The 18,405-nt window shown below is 44.5% G+C and overlaps 1 protein-coding gene across 1 annotated transcript in view; it reads left to right on the plus strand.

The window, feature by feature from the left end:
• HPCAL4 (hippocalcin like 4) overlaps nt 1-18,405 on the plus strand; it is a 74,003-nt gene that overhangs the window by 39,752 nt on the left and 15,846 nt on the right. The window lies entirely within an intron of this gene.

Genomic DNA, 18,405 nt, shown 5'->3' on the forward strand with positions numbered 1-18,405 from the left:
GTCACATGTTCAAAGAAAAAAAAAAAGCCTTTGGAATAAAGAGTAAAAATAAATAAATAAATAATATCAATAAACTGTTTTACATTGGCATACAAACATATATTTGAAAAAAAATCTTTTTTATTTTGTGGAAATACCATGGTATGGGCACGTTACTGCCAGTCATAGGCCCTGTTTATTAGAATACGAAGGAGGTGCAGCCTCTATTAATCTACCTGTACTTGTAATATCCCACCCCCATTGTGTTTAGCTGGTTATTGACATGGAGGAGGAGGGATAGAGTAGGCTGTCATTTACCTCTGTATATATATGCCCACATGTGTGACTCTGTAGTCCGACTGTAATACATTGTTTATTGATAGTTTCTTATGATGTGGGTTTAGTGACACTTTAAGTGTGAATGCAGCCAGGAGAAGTGCACTCTGGCAACTTTACCCTTTAAACTGTGACAAGACCTGCATTTTTCTGCATTGGATAAATGCAGATCAGCACCTTGGCACATAGAAAGCAATTGTTTTCTATGTGCCCTGTTCACACTACAATGCTGGTGTGAGGTGTAGTGCATTGCAGTGCAGACAAATGCAGCATATATGCAATATTCCTAACCGCACAGTATGGCACCGTATATGTCACTACACAGCAGCACAACGCACCATGCTGCTGTGCAGCAACAGTAATGAAGTGTCACTATGTGTTTTACCTTGCAGGTTTATGTGAATCTAATGGGCCATACACACTATACAATTGTCTTTAGATTTTTTCCTTTAGATTTACCAAAACCATATAATATGAGGTCAAATATAAACACTTTTAATTCATCAGGCAGGTCCTTGCACTACATAGTTGAAGGTAAATCTAAAGGAAATCTAACAACAAAAGTTGTATAGTGTGTATCCAGCTTAAGTTCAAGCTATCATCAGGCAGTAAACCTAACCTAGTCCAAGATCCAGCCCCCCTGGTGACGTCAACTGTGTATGGAGTAATCGCTGTGATCGGTAGATCATGTGACATTTTTTTGATGGCATCCTAGTACCTAGTCATTGGCTCATGGGCTGCTTTTACTAATCTTTTTTCTATTAATAAATTTTTTAAATAAATCTGTTAGACAACCAGATTTTAGAAAGGAATTCATGACAAACATAAAATATAAATGAACAGCCCAATGAAATAAAAGAGAGAGAGACAGAGAAAGAAAATAAATGCAAGAAATAACAGGAAAACAAAAGGTTAAAAAAAACATGGTTCAGAAAAACCGGGGTGTGTAGGCAGGGTTGGGGTGGCCCCGTCAGGAAAAATGGTTAGAAACAAAATACATATACAGTAGTGCTTAATCATATGTCCGGGAAGCTCCTGCATTCCATGATCCGGCAGTGAGGTACAAGAGTGACGTAAGAGGCTCTTCCCAACGCGTTTCGGTATAACACTATTGGAGATTGCTTTCTGGTTCCCTTTTTAAACACTGGAATGGAGGAAAAGAGCAAAAGAAAATCCAGTGCCAGCAGCAAAGGAGCATAAACCGGTAGAGGAACAGTAGTGGTGAACCAATCGCATTTGACTCGCTTATATAAGGGGTCCTGGAGCCTTGGTGAGTGGGGTTCAATGAAGAGGAACACGTGTGTCACAAACACCAAAGTGTGTAAAATAGGTAGGCACTTTATTCCAAGAACACTTTAACAAAGACTCCACTCTTTGAGGACTTTTTTGTAATGATTGCACTATTATTTATATTGAATTAATATTCATATTGATTGATTATATGATTTTTTAAAATATGGGGGAGGTGTTTTATACATACATATATACATATATATATATATATATATATACTGTATATACATAGTGAAAGTATGTGAAATGTACTAAGGTATTTATATTAAATTAAGTTTTTTCACATATACAGTGCCTTGCGAAAGTATTCGGCCCCCTTGAACTTTGCAACCTTTTGCCACATTTCAGGCTTCAAACATAAAGATATAAAACTAATTTTTTGTGAAGAATCAACAACAAGTGGGACACAATCATGAAGTGGAACAAAATTTATTGGATATTTCAAACTTTTTTAACAAATAAAAAACTGAAACATTTGGGCGTGCAAAATTATTCAGCCCCCTTAAGTTAATACTTTGTAGCGCCACCTTTTGCTGCGATTACAGCTGTAAGTCGCTTGGGGTATGTCTCCATCAGTTTTGCACATCAAGAGACTGAAATGTTTGCCCATTCCTCCTTGCAAAACAGCTAGAGCTCAGTGAGGTTGGATGGAGAGCGTTTGTGAACAGCAGTTTTCAGTTCTTTCCACAGATTCTCGATTGGATTCGGGTCTGGACTTTGACTTGGCCATTCTAACACCTGGATATGTTTATTTGTGAACCATTCCATTGTAGATTTTGCTTTATGTTTTGGATCATTGTCTTGTTGGAAGACAAATCTCCGTCCCAGTCTCAGGTCTTTTGCAGACTCCATCGTGTTTTCTTCCAGAATGGTCCTGAATTTGGCTCCATCCATCTTCCCATCAATTTTAACCATCTTCCCTGTCCCTGCTGAAGAAAAGCAGGCCCAAACCATGATGCTGCCACCACCATGTTTGACAGTGGGGATGGTGTGTTCAGGGTGATGAGCTGTGTTGCTTTTACGCCAAACATAACGTTTTGCCAAAAATTTTGATTTTGGTTTCATCTGACCAGAGCACCTTCTTCCACATGTTTGGTGTGTCTCCCAGGTGGCTTGTGGCAAACTTTAAACAACACTTTTTATGGATATCTTTAACAAATGGCTTTCTTCTTGCCACTCTTTCATAAAGGCCAGATTTGTGCAGTATACGACTGATTGTTGTCCTATGGACAGAGTCTTCCACCTCAGCTGTAGATCTCTGCAGTTCATCCAGAGTGATCATGGGCCTCTTGGCTGCATCTCTGATCAGTCTTCTCCTCGTATGAGCTGAAAGTTTAGAGGGACGGCCAGGTCTTCGTAGATTTGCAGTGGTCTGATACTCCTTCCATTTCAATATTATCGCTTGCACAGTGCTCCTTGGGATGTTTAAAGCTTGGGAAATCTTTTTGTATCCAAATCCGGCTTTAAACTTCTCCACAACAGTATCTCGGACCTGCCTGGTGTGTTCCTTGTTCTTCATGATGCTCTCTGCGCTTTAAACAGACCTCTGAGACTATCACAGTGCAGGTGCATTTATACGGAGACTTGATTACACACAGGTGGATTCTATTTATCATCATTAGTCATTCAGGTCAACATTGGATCATTCAGAGATCCTCACTGAACTTCTGGAGAGAGTTTGCTGCAGTAAAGTAAAGGGGCTGAATAATTTTGCACGCCAAATTTTCAGTTTTTTATTTGTTAACAAAGTTTGAAATATCCAATAAATTTTGTTCCACTTCATGATTGTGTCCCACTTGTTGATTCTTCACAAAAAATTACAGTTTTATATCTTTACGTTTGAAGCCTGAAATGTGGCAAAAGGTCGCAAAGTTCAAGGGGGCCGAATACTTTCGCAAGGCACTGTATATGTTTTAAAGTAGAACTATAGGCAAAACTTTTTTTTCATTTTGGATAGAGTAAGGGAGGGTTATTACTCATGTAAGGTTTATTTTTGCCATCTTTGTCCCATTGGGGAGATTTCCCGTCACTTTATTTCCTGTCCCACAGACAAAACAGGAAGTGAAAGAAAATCCCTGAGAATTAAGGGAGTCTCTTGGGGACCCCGAGGTCCACATTAGAACATTTCCCTTTATTACTTTTCTGGGGACAACCCAAAATTTGGGATTTTCTTTTACTTTCACTTTTAATGATAATTGTAAACAGGACACATAGAGAGGCTGATTCTCACGAAAGGGGACACAGACTGCAATAAAAACTGACAGGTGTTCTAATCTCTCTCTCCTCTATCCAAACCTAAAAAAAAAATTTTGACTTTGGTTACACTTTAACCACTTAAGCCCCGGAGGATTTTCCTGCTAAAAGACCAGGGGGTATTTTGCGATTCGGCACTGCGCGACTTTAACGGACAATTGCGCGGTCGTGCGACGCTGTACCTAAACAAATTTGACGTCCTTTTTTTCCCACAAACAGAGATTTCTTTTGGTGGTATTTAATCACCTGTGCGATTTTTTGATCACGCGCTATAAACAAAAAAAGAGCGACAATTTTGCAAAAATAGCAATATTTTTCACATTTTTTTATATGAAATTCCCCAAAAGAAAATGTAAAAAACAAAATTTTTTAACATTTTTGGCCAATTTGTTTTATCCTACCTATGTTTGGTAAAAAAAAATCGCAAAAAGCGTATTTTGATTGGTTTGCGCAAAAGTTATCGCGTTTACTAACAAAGGGAAAGATTTTTGTCATTTTTGTTGTTTTTTTTTTTAACGCGTAATGGCGGCGATCTGCGATTTTTTTTGCGGTACTGCGACATTGCGGCGGACAGATCGGACCCTTGACTGACATTTTTGGGGTTACCAGTGACATTTCTACAGTAATCAGTGCTATACATATGCACTGTTACTGTAAAAATACACTGGCAGTGAAGGGGTTAACTTTATTTGGGAGGGAGGGGCTGTGTGTGTCCCTAGGGGCGTGGTTTCTACTGTGATTGGCTGTGGCTTGAGCTGTAAGGACACTGATCAACGGATCTACATACTAGATCCGTGTAATCAGTGTCTTTACAGCGAGGAGAATGACAGGCAGCTTGTTTACACAAGCTGCCTGACATTCTCCCTCTTCCCCCGACGATCGCCGAGTGGCCGGCGGACATCGGGTCCGCTGGTCACACGCGCGGGGGGGTGCGTGACCGCGCGGGAGCGGGAGCGCGCCTCCGCGGGCGCGCGCTCGCTCCCCAGACCCTCCCAGGCTAGTGACGTTAATTAACGTCACTCTGCCTGGTAGGGGCTGACCGCCGCAGTAAATCTACTTGCGGCGGTCGGCAAGCAGTTAAGCACATAAGAGAGAGGTGTTTTGCAGTGTCTCCCACATAATTTGAAGGGAAATAGAAGGGGGGGGGGGTGTCCAGTAGCAACACAGCAAATATACAAATTGGGGTTGATTTACTAAAAGCAAATATACTGTGGACTGCAAGCTTATTAAATGAAGTAAGGCCCCTTTCACACTTGTGTGACTTGTCCTGCGACTTGGGACTGCAAAGTCGCATGACAAGTCATACCCAATGATTTCCAATGAATACTGTTCATATTTGTTTCGACTTCAAAGTAGTCCCTTCACTACTTTGGTCCGACTTTGATGCGACTTGAGGTCCATAGACCTTCAAGATTACACAGGCAATGCTTCAAGTCACGTCAACGTCGCGTGAAAGTCGCACGGCAAAGTCGCGTGAAAGTCGCCTGACTTTCAGATCGTACAAGTGTGAAAGGGACCTTAAACTTCACTTTGCAAAGAATACCCAATCACATGTAAGGAAAATAAAAAACAGCATTGTTGTTTGTACATGATTGATTGTACATGATTGATGTCGTGATGATTTGCGCATGATTAGATGATAGAAACCAGCAGAGCTTTCCCTCATTTCAGAACTTCCCCTCAGATCTAGAGCAGCTGCACTTAAAGTGGAAGTAAAGTCAAAATTTTAAAATCTGCTGACAGGCAGGGTTTATATAACAGAATAGACCCTAGAGGTGTCTCCTGTCATAAATCTCCCTTTTTACTGTTAGTAGTAGCATGCGCAGCTCAGACCACATTTATGGCCCGCTTCGTGTGCCGATGCGGAGTGATGTCACTGCGGCCGGGCCATTCAAGTGACCGAGCTTAAGAAACCCAGAAGGAAGACCGGGTGAAGATGGGAAGGGCCAGAGGAGCCATTACAGCGCTGGCTCTGGAGGGCTCTGTTTGCAGGTAAGTCTGTCGTAAGATACTAGTATGCGGTACGTACTAGTACTTTATGACTTAAATCTGCAAGGGTTCTATCTGCAGGGGGAACATATTTTAGCACTTTTATGGGGACTTTACTACTGCTTTAAAGTGCGCTTGCAGTGCATAGTATATTAGCCTTTAGTAAATAAACCTTCCTCCATTTATATTTTATGTTTGGCCTGAGTTCCACTTTAAAATCTAGTTGTCTAACGGTGGCTATACACCAATTTTTTTATCCAATCAATATGTGATTTAATTAAAATGATCAAATCAAAATATTAAAACAGCCACAACTTCTCTTTCAATCAGTAAGGCTCAGTTTAGACTCAGCCAGGGTGGAAAATTATTGATCGTTTTGGATCAATTAGCAGCACTGAAGATGATGAATGAATATTTATATTCTATGGTTTTACAATATGCTAAGTCACTGTTATCAACATTAAAGCGGTTGTAAACCTAAAATAAAAAATAGAAAAAATAAAAAAACCTGCAAGACAAAGGCATAATGAGCTAGTATGCATCGCATACTAGCTCATTATGAATTACTTACCTTACAACGCTGCGGGCGCTGACATGATCCCACGGCGTCTCTTCCAGGTTCGGCGGCTCCGGCGCTGTGATTGGCCGGAGCCGCGATGACGCATGTGCGCGGGAGTCATTTTCCAGTAAGCTCCTGGGAAGGGAAGCTGAAGGTCCGCCGGACCTTCAGCGCGCATGCGCCGCTCGCGAGAGCGGCTGCATGCACTGCAAATATCTCCTAAACAGTGCCGGTTTAGGAGATATTAATTGTACCTACAGGTAAGCCTTATTATAGGCTTACCTGTAGTTAAAAGTGAAAAAAAGTGGTATACTACCGCTTTAAAGCCCAAGTTTAATTGTTTTTTTTTTCTAAATAATCAGCGCATAGGACAGTACAGGCGGTCCCTGGGTTACATACATTCGTCTTACATACAACTCCTACTTACAAAGAAAAGGGAGGCAACAGGAAGTGAGAGGAAATTTACCCCTAGGAAGGGAAATTCACTCCTGTATAAAATATCATGGGGAAAAAGGTGTCTCCATTGAAGCTTTATCACCAATCCTTAATTCCACAACAACCCAAAATTTTTAAAATCCATTCGTTACGGAGACACAAAGTGAGGGGAAATCTTCTGAACATAGGCACAGACAACAAAACAAACCTTACAGGGGTTACTTTTAACCCTTCCCTATGCCATCCAAAAAGCTCAAAAATGATTTGTTTGGCTAGAGTTACACTTACAAAATGTACCTATTCCATCTTACATACAAATTCAACTTCAGAACAAACCTACAGACCCTATCTTGTTTGTAACCCAGGGATTGCGTGTCCTGTCTTAGTTTAAATCTTTCATCAACTGCCCCCCCCCCCCCACACTCATATCCCTCCTACACTAGTAATCTTCTGGTGCTATCAGGGTTAAAACAGCCACTGGAGCTGTCACAGGTACTTGTGAAAATGCAGAATATTCCTGTCCCTTCCACCTCTCTCCTACATTTATAAGAGTTGTTCTATATCTTTAAATGAATGTAAGGCGCTATATGAATGGAAGAAGAGGAAATTAACCCCTTAGCACCTAAGGGTAAAACAAATCTTAATGCCTACGCACAATTTTGCAACTTTGACATGTGTTAGTAAAATTGTACATATCATCACAACTACTTTGTGCAGCCAGCTTGTGTTTTTTTTTTATAGGACAAATTGGGCTTTCAGTTGCTGGTAAATAGTATTGGATATCTTCTGTGTTTTTTTTTTTTTTCTTTTTTTATTATTATCAAAGAAAGACTGGCCCAAAATGGTAATTAACTAATTTAGCTGTATATTTCTTGCTACTACCATAACCTTCCACCAAAGAACGACCCAAAATAAATTCTCCTGCTCCTGATGATTGCAGCAATACTACATATGTGTATGTTATTGTTTGTACCCGTAGTACAGCCCAGAACCAATAGTACGCATCTTGCTTTTTTTTTCCTTTTTTTTTTCTATCCTACCGAAAACACCAAAAACATTTTTTTATTATTATTATTTTTTTTTCTCTCTGCAAGGTAAGAGAGATATGACATATCTCTCTCCTCCATTCACAGAGCGAGAAAACATGGGGACGGGCTTCACAGTGACTGATCACTGTGGTAGCCAATCAGAGGCTATCACAGTGATCAGGTGACCCGGAATTGGGTGTTCCAGATCCCGATGATTATTACGTGGCCCGGGGCTCTCGGTGAGACCCTGGTCTCTATGCTGGGGGTGCGCCAGGCAGCATGCTCCCAGCACAAAAGGAGATATGTAAATATGCGGCCCCATGGAAAAAAAAGTGGGCCCGTATATTTGTGTGATGTCAGTGTCAAGGGGTTAATGAAACTTCTACTTCATTTATAGAGCACTTTTCCTTGATGGAAGCTATAGTTTTTATGAATGGAGGAGGTGGGCAGAAAGGATGGGCATAGTTGGCAATCTTGATGTGTGCCTGTAAACAAGTGCAGTTAGCTACTCTGCCACTAGGTAGCTCTGTCCCAGAATAGTGTGGTGATAGCAAATTATGTAAGTGGGTGTAAGGTTCCTTTTAGGCAAAGCCTTCCTGTAGTGGTGTCATAGGTATAGTCAGAGCCCATATAAAAACCAGGTTGGGAGAAGCCTTGTGGCGTTCGGGAATGGGAGTCAAACACCCCACTAGCATGCAGATTTAGTTAGCTAACGCAGAGGCCCTGGACAGGACAGTAGGATAAGTTGAGATGGTCCTATACAAGAGCCAGTCATAGTCGAATCCTGATGCTTTATGGTTGATGAAGGCTAAAAGTGGGTTGGAAAAGACCTTTTAGGCCATGACAAGTGTTCTCTGCAGTGAGTGCTATTCCCCTGGAGGTCCTGGAAGACGTGTACAGAAACTAGAGGAGCAGCTGTAGCATTCCTATCTCAGGAACGACATGCAGGGAGTCATGAGCAGAATGCATAGAGCCTAATGGCACGGGGTGGCCTATGACCACAATATGGCAAAGGCTAAGAACTTCCAGCGGGCACAATATGAAGTTGGGCACAATTTAGCAAAGAGTAAGAACTTCCAGTGGTGGGTGCCTGTCCTATCCAAGAAGGAGTGGGTGGGATCTTGGGGATTTGGCACTAACAATGAGCCAATCATAAGCCCCCCTACATGCCTGTGTTGGTTTCAGCAGTTTTATTAAGGATGGAAGGATGGAAGATTTCAACTAGGACAGCAGCCCCAATGTGTATGCTGCTGCTCCAGGTGGATCCACCACACATTCTTCTTTTTTTTACCTCCATGGTATTCAGGTGCAAGCACCGCTCGTCCAGACATGAAATAAAAAATGGTCTGGCACTGTCAGTGCAAACACCTCCATCCCGAATTATATACAATTAAAAAAAAGGGGGGCCCTGTGGGACTTTATATGAGGTGGATGCAGCGAATCAACATAGTGTGTAAAATAGCAAATTTATTGAATATAAAATGTACAAAAATTGCAACAAACATCAATGTACAGCACAATAAAATTGTAACATCAATATTGCAATTGGATATCATACAATAAACTCATATCTATAATTTTGAACTCTACGCGTCATCAGGAGTATATGTCAGAGAATAAGCCTATCCATAAAATAAATCAATAAACACAGTATTAGTATGCATAATATTGGCCAACAGGTATGAAATTTCAACATAAGTATGTATAACCCAAGTGGGGAAATCGCACTCACATGTGGACAAAAAAGTTATGGTAAATGAGCGCTGCCATAAGGTAGGGGCACCAAAGTCTGATTTGGGAGCTGACGGGACCTGGATGAACAGCAACAAGGTGGGGAGCCAGACGAGGAGACATAGATAATAGAGTGCAAGGACCTGCTAAGTAGCATAGCACTGACCAGAAAAAAAAAAAAAAAAAATGTCTGTCAAAATGTAGAAGTATCTATAGAGTATCACATAGTGAGATCAGAAAAAGGTTTATATATAAAAGTATCCAGCCCTGGCTGGATTATATTTATACATACTGATACTTTTATATATATATATATATATATATATATACCTTTTTCTGATCTCACTATGTGATAATCTATAGATACTTCTACATTTTGACAGGCATATTTGTATTTTTCCGGTCAGTGCTATGCTACTTAGCAGGTCCTTGCACTCTATTATCTGTCTCCTCGCCTGGCTCCCCACCTTGTTGCTGTTCATCCAGGTCCCGTCAGCTCCCGGATCATACTTTGGTGCCCCTACCTTATGGCAGCGCTCATTTACCATTACTTTTTTGTCCACATGTGAGTGCGATTTCCTCACTTGGGTTATACAGTACATACTTATGTTGAAATCTCACACTTGTTGGCCAATATTATGCATATTAATACTGAGTTTATTGATTTAAATATGGATAGACTTGTTATCTCATATATACTCCTGATGAGTGGGCTCACAGACCCACAAAACGCGTCAAGCTCAAAATGATAAATATGAGTTTATTGTATGATATCCAATTGCAATATTGATGTTACAATTTTATTGTGCTGTACATTGATGTTTGATGCAATTTTTGTACGTTTTATGTTCAATAAATTTGCTATTTTACACACTATGTTGATTCGCTGCATCCACCTCATATAAAGTCCCACCCCTTTTTTCTACTCGTCCAGACATATGGAACAAATGCAACAGGATCCAAAGGGCTGCACACTTGAAAACAGCTTCCACTTTATTGATAAACTTTGAAACACCATATACAGCAGCGAGACACATTGGGAGCAACGTGTTTCGCGCTGCTAGAACCTATTCATGAGTAGGGATGATCGAACGGTTCGGGTCGACCATCGGTTCGACCCGAACATTGGATGTTCGATATTCGGCCGAATACCGAACTTTTTGCGGCAAAAGTTCGGTATTCGGCCACCAGAACCGCCCAAAATGCACTGGGACAGGAACTGGGCTTTAAAAGCCCGTGATTGGCCCAGAAACTTCTGCAAAAGCCAATGAGGGGGCAGGAGTCTCCTAGGAACGTGATTGGAGTGACTACGGGGACCAGAGGCCAATCAGGAGTGAATACGCCCCACACTATATAAGATGGCCCCGCCTAACCCCTAGCACAGTTATCCAGAGCCTGTTGAAGAGAGTTGAAGCAGTTCTGTCTGACTCCTGCTTGCTACACTACATTTCCTATATATCGAGTGGTTCTAAAGCTCCATATAGCAGAATTGTATTAAGCTTACAGCCAGTGTAGTTAGATACAGTGATTGTGCTGGTTCTTAGAGTTACAAAAAAAAAAAAAAACTTAAGGGACAGTGTCAGTCTTCTGCTGTATGGAGCTTTCTATTTAGTGGAAAGGGATATCTAGTGTAGTTAGGGAACTTTGTACTACATTAGTTAGATTTGAAAATTTAGTTTCTGTAGGGAAAGTGTGAGGGTTCTGTTTAGTGAGCACGTGGCACAGTGCTGCTCTATCACAGCAGGTATACGTGCTTGCTAGGCAGCAAAATACAGTGACAACTTAACGCCTGTTGTTCAAAGCGTTAGGTGCACTGTACAAAAGCCTTTGCAACTGTGCGTGACACGCAACTGCTGTGCTGTATCCAGCGACAACTGTGGGTCGCATAGCAGTGTGCGTTTTTCACCGCACACAGTTGCCAACGCATCAGTGACAACCTAACGCCTGTTGTTCAAAGCGTTAGGTCCACTGTGCAAAAGGCTTTGCTACTGTGCGTGACACATCTGCTGTGCTGTATCCAGCGACAACTGTGGGTCGCATAGCAGTGTGCGTTTTTCACCACACACAGTTGCCAACGCATCAGTGACAACTTAACGCCTGTTGTTCAAAGCGTTAGGTGCACTGTACAAAAGCCTTTGCAACTGTGCGTGACACGCAACTGCTGTGCTGTATCCAGCGACAACTGTGGGTCGCATAGCAGTGTGCGTTTTTCACCGCACACAGTTGCCAACGCATCAGTGACAACCTAACACCTGTTGTTCAAAGCGTTAGGTCCACTGTGCAAAAGGCTTTGCTACTGTGCGTGACACATCTGCTGTGCTGTATCCAGCGACAACTGTGGGTCGCATAGCAGTGTGCGTTTTTCACCGCACACAGTTGCCAACGCATCAGTGACAACCTAACGCCTGTTGTTCAAAGCGTTAGGTCCACTGTGCAAAAGGCTTTGCTACTGTGCGTGACACATCTGCTGTACTGTATCCAGCGACAACTGTGGGTCGCATAGCAGTGTGCGTTTTTCACCGCACACAGTTGCCAACGCATCAGTGAGAAATATGCCTGGTAGACCAAGAAAAGGCATACGTGGCCCTGCTGCGGAAAGGGGCACAGCTTCTAGGGTGTCTAGAGGCAGGGGTGGACGTGGTGGTCAGTCCTCAGCCAGGCCACCATTTGGATTGTTCTCCGGCAGTGGCCAAGCTATACGTCCACAGTATGTACAGGAGGTGGTGGACTATATGAACAAACCCTCATCATCGGCATCATCTGCAACTACAGTGACCCAGGCAGAGAAAAGTGGTCAGTCTTCTGCAGTTGTCAGAACAAATACAGATGAGTCCATGTCCACCTCATGTCCTCCCTTAGACCCAATTTCAGACATGGCAGAGGAGTCAGCTGAGCTGTTTGACCACAGTGTCGGCCATCTACTCCAGCCTGATGCTCAGTCCTTTATGGAGTCTGATGTTGGGTCTGAGTTTGAGGAGGAGGCAGAGCAAACAAGAGGGGAGAGCAGACGGCCCGCTCCATCTAAGGCCACACCTGTTGTCTCCCAGGCCAGGCCTGATGCTCAGTCTTTGATAGAATCAGATGTTGGGTCTGAGGTTGAGGAGGAGGCAGAGCAAACAAGAGGGGAGAGCAGACGGCCCGCTCCATCTAAGGCCGCACCTGTTGTCTCCCAGGCCAGGCCTGATGCTCAGTCTTTGATGGAGTCAGATGTTGGGTCTGAGGTTGAGGAGGAGGCAGAGCAAGCAAGAGGGGAGAGCAGACGGCCTACTCCATCTAAGGCCGCACCTGTTGTCTCCCGGGCCACTATACACACCTCATCTTGCTGGGCCTTTTTTGAGACATCCCATGCAGATAAAACAGTTGCGATCTGCAAGATTTGTAAGAAGGGTATAAAACGTGGCAAAAATGTCAACCACCTGGGTACAAGCTGCCTAAACAGGCATTTGACAACCCACCACTCGGCCCGTTGGCAGGAGCATTTAAAGAACCCACAAAAGGGCCAAAGATCGGTCAGTCGGCCTCCTAGTTCTCCTCGCGCTCCTCCTCATGCTCCATCTGCTCCACCTGCTCCACCTGCACATCAGTCTGTTCCTGGCCCTGCTATAGTCACTCGTCACCTGTTGGCAGCCTCCACTGGCAGGGATGATGATATAGCAGGCAGTGTCGCATCTACCTCCAGCACACCACCAGCTGTAACATCTAGACGCCAAATTTCGATTCCACACATGCTGGAACGAAAAAAAATGTATACTCCCCGCCACCCACATGCCCAGCGTCTAAACAGTAGTTTGGCTAAACTACTGGCTCTGCAACTATTACCATTTAACCTGGTAGAGTCTGCTCCCTTCCGTGACTTCGCAAAATGTGCAGTTCCACAGTGGCAGGTGCCAAGTCGGCATTACTTTTCCCGTAAGGCCCTGCCATCCCTATACCAACATGTGGAAGGCAATGTAGTGTCGTCCCTGGCCAAGTCAGTCAGCCGTAAGATACACTTGACGGCTGACACTTGGTCAAGCAAACATGGGCAGGGACGGTACATTTCTGTCACTGCTCACTGGGTGACACTGCTTGCCAGTGGAAGGGATTGTAGCCAGGGCTCGGTGCTGCAGCCAGTGTTGCCCCCACGTCTGCAAACAGCTGGTGGTGTCGCTGATCCGGGTAGATCGATCACTTCTACCCCCTCCTGCTCCTCCTCCTCTACCTCCTCCATGCCCTCCTCTGCAGAATGGTCCTTTGAATATGATGAGGTACCACGTAAACGTTCAAAGGGCTATTCTATGTCTCAGGCCAAAAGGTGTCACGCAGTGCTGCAGCTTGTGTGTCTAGGGGACAGGCAGCACACTGCCCCTCAGATTCTTGGGGCTCTGCAGGCACAGGCCCAGAGGTGGTTGACACCACGCCAGCTGCAGCCAGGGATGGTGGTTACTGATAATGGGTCAAACCTCCTGGCCGCCCTTCGTCAGGGAAAGTTAACCCATGTGCCATGCCTGGCGCATGTCCTGAATCTCGTGGTACAGCGGTTTTTGAACTCGTACCCGGGAATGCAGGATGTGCTAAGGATGGCAAGAAGGGTGTGCAGTCACTTCAGGCGGTCGTACAGTGCCACTGCACGTTTGGCCGAAGTGCAGCGCGAGTTTCACCTGCCGGTACACCGCCTCATCTGTGACATGCCCACCCGCTGGAACTCCACCTTGGCTATGCTGCAGCGCCTGTACACGCAGCAGAGGGCCCTCAATGAATACCTATGCGAGTACGGCACCAGCACTGGCTCTGCGCGCCTGGGCTTCTTTTCACCACGGCAGTGGCTTTTGATTAAGGATGCATGCGCTGTCCTCTCGCCATTTGAGGAGGCCACAAGGATGGTCAGCCGGGACAGCGCATGCATCAGTGACACCCTACCGGTACTGTTTTTGTTGGAGCACACTCTGCGTGGCATTATGGACAGGGCACTGGAGGCAGAGCAGCAGGAGGAAGAGGAGGACTTCCTTGCCTCTCAAGGCCCCCTTTATCCTGAGAATCCTGACCCCATTATGCCTAGCTCCCAGAGGCCCGAGCAGGATCCAGGGGTGGAAGAGGAGGAGGAGGACGATTCTGCAGGAACTTTTGCAGGGTTTGAGGAGGAGGAGGAGGAAGACATGCGGCAATCTGCAAGGCCTAGTTTGACTCCCTCGGGACACTTTGGAGTAGTACGTGGCTGGGAGGAGGAGGAGCCCGTTGAAGATAATGTCGTTATGAGTGACCCCGAGGAGTCAGCTTCTCAGGCCTTCGCTAATTTGCGACGCATGGGAAACATCATGCTCCAGAGCCTGCGAAAGGACCCCAGAATCAAGGCCATTAAAGAGACTAACCACTATTGGTTGGCCACCCTACTTGACCCCCGGTACAAGTGTAAAGTCTCTGAGCTTTTCCCATCCACCCAGAGAGTCCACAGGATCAAATCCCTTGAGGACAGTCTCAAGAGGAATCTGGTGAACATGTTCCCCGACTCCCGTATGGTGCAGGGGCGGGGACAACCTACCATGGATTCTACTGGTGGTCACGAGAGGAGCGTTGGAGAAGGCGTGCGGTTGACGGATGCCTTTCGGTCTTTTTTTAGTCCTCACCGCCCAGGCCTCTCAGCTGCCACATCGCATCGACACCGTCTGCATCACATGGTGGACGATTACGTGAGGGCACAAAGTGACACAGAGGGCTTTTCATGTGACGAATCCGATCCACTGGCATACTGGGTCTTAAGATTAGACCACTGGCCAGAACTGGCCCAGTATGCCATGGAGTTGTTGGCCTGCCCTGCTTCCAGTGTCCTATCGGAACGGGCATTCAGCGCAGCAGGAGGATTCGTCACAGACCATCGAACTAGACTCTCCACCGACTCAGTCGACCGTTTGACATTCATTAAGATGAATCAGTCGTGGATATCAAGCTTTGATGCACCTGATGCAGACCTTGTAGACTAGGCTATCGTTGTGATGTGGCAGTTGAGCCTCAGTTTAAGCCTGGACCATGGTGCCACCCTCAAACCCTCCTCTCAATCTCTTTACGTTCACAGAACCTCATTTTGGTTATGACAAAAACGACAATGTTTGCGCACCTGTTCCACAGGTGCACACCTTTACAATTTTTGGGCCTCCTTCAACACCAGCTCTTTGGGGTTAAGGTGGGGAGGTTATGCTAAAACAAAAACTACAATGTTTGCGCACCTGTTCCACAGGTGCACACCTTTACAAATTTTGGGCCTCCTTCAACGCCAGCTCTTTGGGGTTAAGGTGGGGAGGCTATGCTAAAACAAAAACTACAATGTTTGCGCACCTGTTCCACAGGGGCACACCTTTACAATTTTTGGGCCTCCTTCAACACCAGCTCTTTGGGGTTAAGGTGGGGAGGCTATGCTAAAACAAAAACTACAATGTTTGCGCACCTGTTCCACAGGTGCACACCTTTACAATTTTTGGGCCTCCTTCAACGCCAGCTCTTTGGGGTTAAGGTGGGGAGGCTATGCTAAAACAAAAACGACAATGTTTGCGCACCTGTTCCACAGGTGCACACCTTTACAATTTTTGGGCCTCCTTCAACACCAGCTCTTTGGGGTTAAGGTGGGGAGGCTATGCTAAAACAAAAACTACAATGTTTGCGCACCTGTTCCACAGGTGCACACCTTTACAATTTTTGGGCCTCCTTCAACGCCAGCTCTTTGGGGTTAAGGTGGGGAGGCTATGCTAAAACAAAAACTACAATGTTTGCGCACCTGTTCCACAGGGGCACACCTTTACAATTTTTGGGCCTCCTTCAACACCAGCTCTTTGGGGTTAAGGTGGGGAGGCTATGCTAAAACAAAAACTACAATGTTTGCGCACCTGTTCCACAGGTGCACACCTTTACAATTTTTGGGCCTCCTTCAACGCCAGCTCTTTGGGGTTAAGGTGGGGAGGCTATGCTAAAACAAAAACGACAATGTTTGCGCACCTGTTCCACAGGTGCACACCTTTACAATTTTTGGGCCTCCTTCAACACCAGCTCTTTGGGGTTAAGGTGGGGAGGCTATGCTAAAACAAAAACTACAATGTTTGCGCACCTGTTCCACAGGTGCACACCTTTACAATTTTTGGGCCTCCTTCAACGCCAGCTCTTTGGGGTTAAGGTGGGGAGGCTATGCTAAAACAAAAACGACAATGTTTGCGCACCTGTTCCACAGGTGCACACCTTTACAATTTTTGGGCCTCCTTCAACACCAGCTCATTGGGGTTAAGGTGGGGAGGCTATGCTAAAACAAAAACTACAATGTTTGCGCACCTGTTCCACAGGTGCACACCTTTACAATTTTTGGGCCTCCTTCAACGCCAGCTCTTTGGGGTTAAGGTGGGGAGGCTATGCTAAAACAAAAACTACAATGTTTGCGCACCTGTGGAACAGGTGCACACCTTTACAATTTTTGGGCCTCCTTCAACACCAGCTCTTTGGGGTTAAGGTGGGGAGGCTATGCTAAACAAAAACTACCATGTTTGCGAACCTGTTCCACAGGTGCACACCTTTACAATTTTTGGGCCTCCTTCAACACCAGCTCTTTGGGGTTAAGGTGGGGAGGCTATGCTAAACAAAAACTACCATGTTTGCGAACCTGTTCCACAGGTGCACACCTTTACAATTTTTGGGCCTCCTTCAAAGCCAGCTCTTTGGGGTTATGGTGGGGAGGCTCCGCCAACACCAAAACTACCATGTTTGCGCACCTGTTCCACATGTGCACACCTTCATAATTTTTACGCCTTCTTCAACACCAGCTCTTTGGGCTTACAGTGGTATGGCTCCGCCAACACCCAAACAACAATTTTTGCGCACCTGTCACACAGATGCATATCATTGTAATTTTTTTCCTTACAAAGGCAATTATTGCTTTCATTACCAGCACTTTCATAGGGATATGGTGTCAAGGCATCGTCCGCACCACCAAATGCCCAATTTTTAAGCATCCTTTACTTCTATTCAAAGTCAAGAGACAACAGTATTCATCCAAAACATCTCTAATCTTGTTCACTCTGCACTACATTGTGGCCCCTACCCCTAACCCTCAATGTATCCGTGCATATATGTCTGTTTCTTGTGAGATTTCAAGTTAAAGTGCACCAAACACCATTTTACATGAAATAAAGTGCAATTACATACATCTTTGGACTTCTTGAAACATTTGGTAATAAAAGCCCCATTGTGGAAATACACCCGTTAATTATATGCACATTTAAAGAGACAGCACCTTTTTCCAAAAAAACCTCTAATCTTGTTCCCAGTGCACTGCATTATGTCCCCATCATACACATTGGCTGAGCCGTTGATTAGGAGCAAAAGAAAGTTGCGGTTAAGCAAAAAAGTCATTTTTGAAGGTTTGGTATGCTGTAATTCTGGTTCTGGACATGCTACAGAGCTGAAACTTCACAGGTACACCTTTTAGAACCCCCAGACACTAAATCCAAAGAAATCTCTTTTTTTTTTTTTTAATTTTTTCAATAATTGTCTATCTATCAAAAACGACAATTTTTAAGAACTTTTTTTTGTGTGATTAATAGTCCCTGGGGCATGACCCAGAACCCTAGGCACTTTTTAGGGGCATTTATTGGGTTTTAGGGCTTAAAAATTGTGTTTTTTGATTACAGAAGTTCGGGTCCCATTGATTTCAATGGGGTTCTGAAATCCGAACCGAACTTTCGTGAAGTTCGGGTGTTCTGGTCGAACCGAACTTTTCAAAAGTTCGATCATCCCTATTCATGAGTAGGGCAGCAGTCATCAGCCATGCTTTTGCTGATTTGAAAAAAA

This window comes from Pelophylax lessonae (genome assembly GCF_965119305.1).
Source record: "Pelophylax lessonae genome assembly, chromosome: 2".
Classification (NCBI taxonomy): Eukaryota; Metazoa; Chordata; class Amphibia; order Anura; family Ranidae; genus Pelophylax; species Pelophylax lessonae.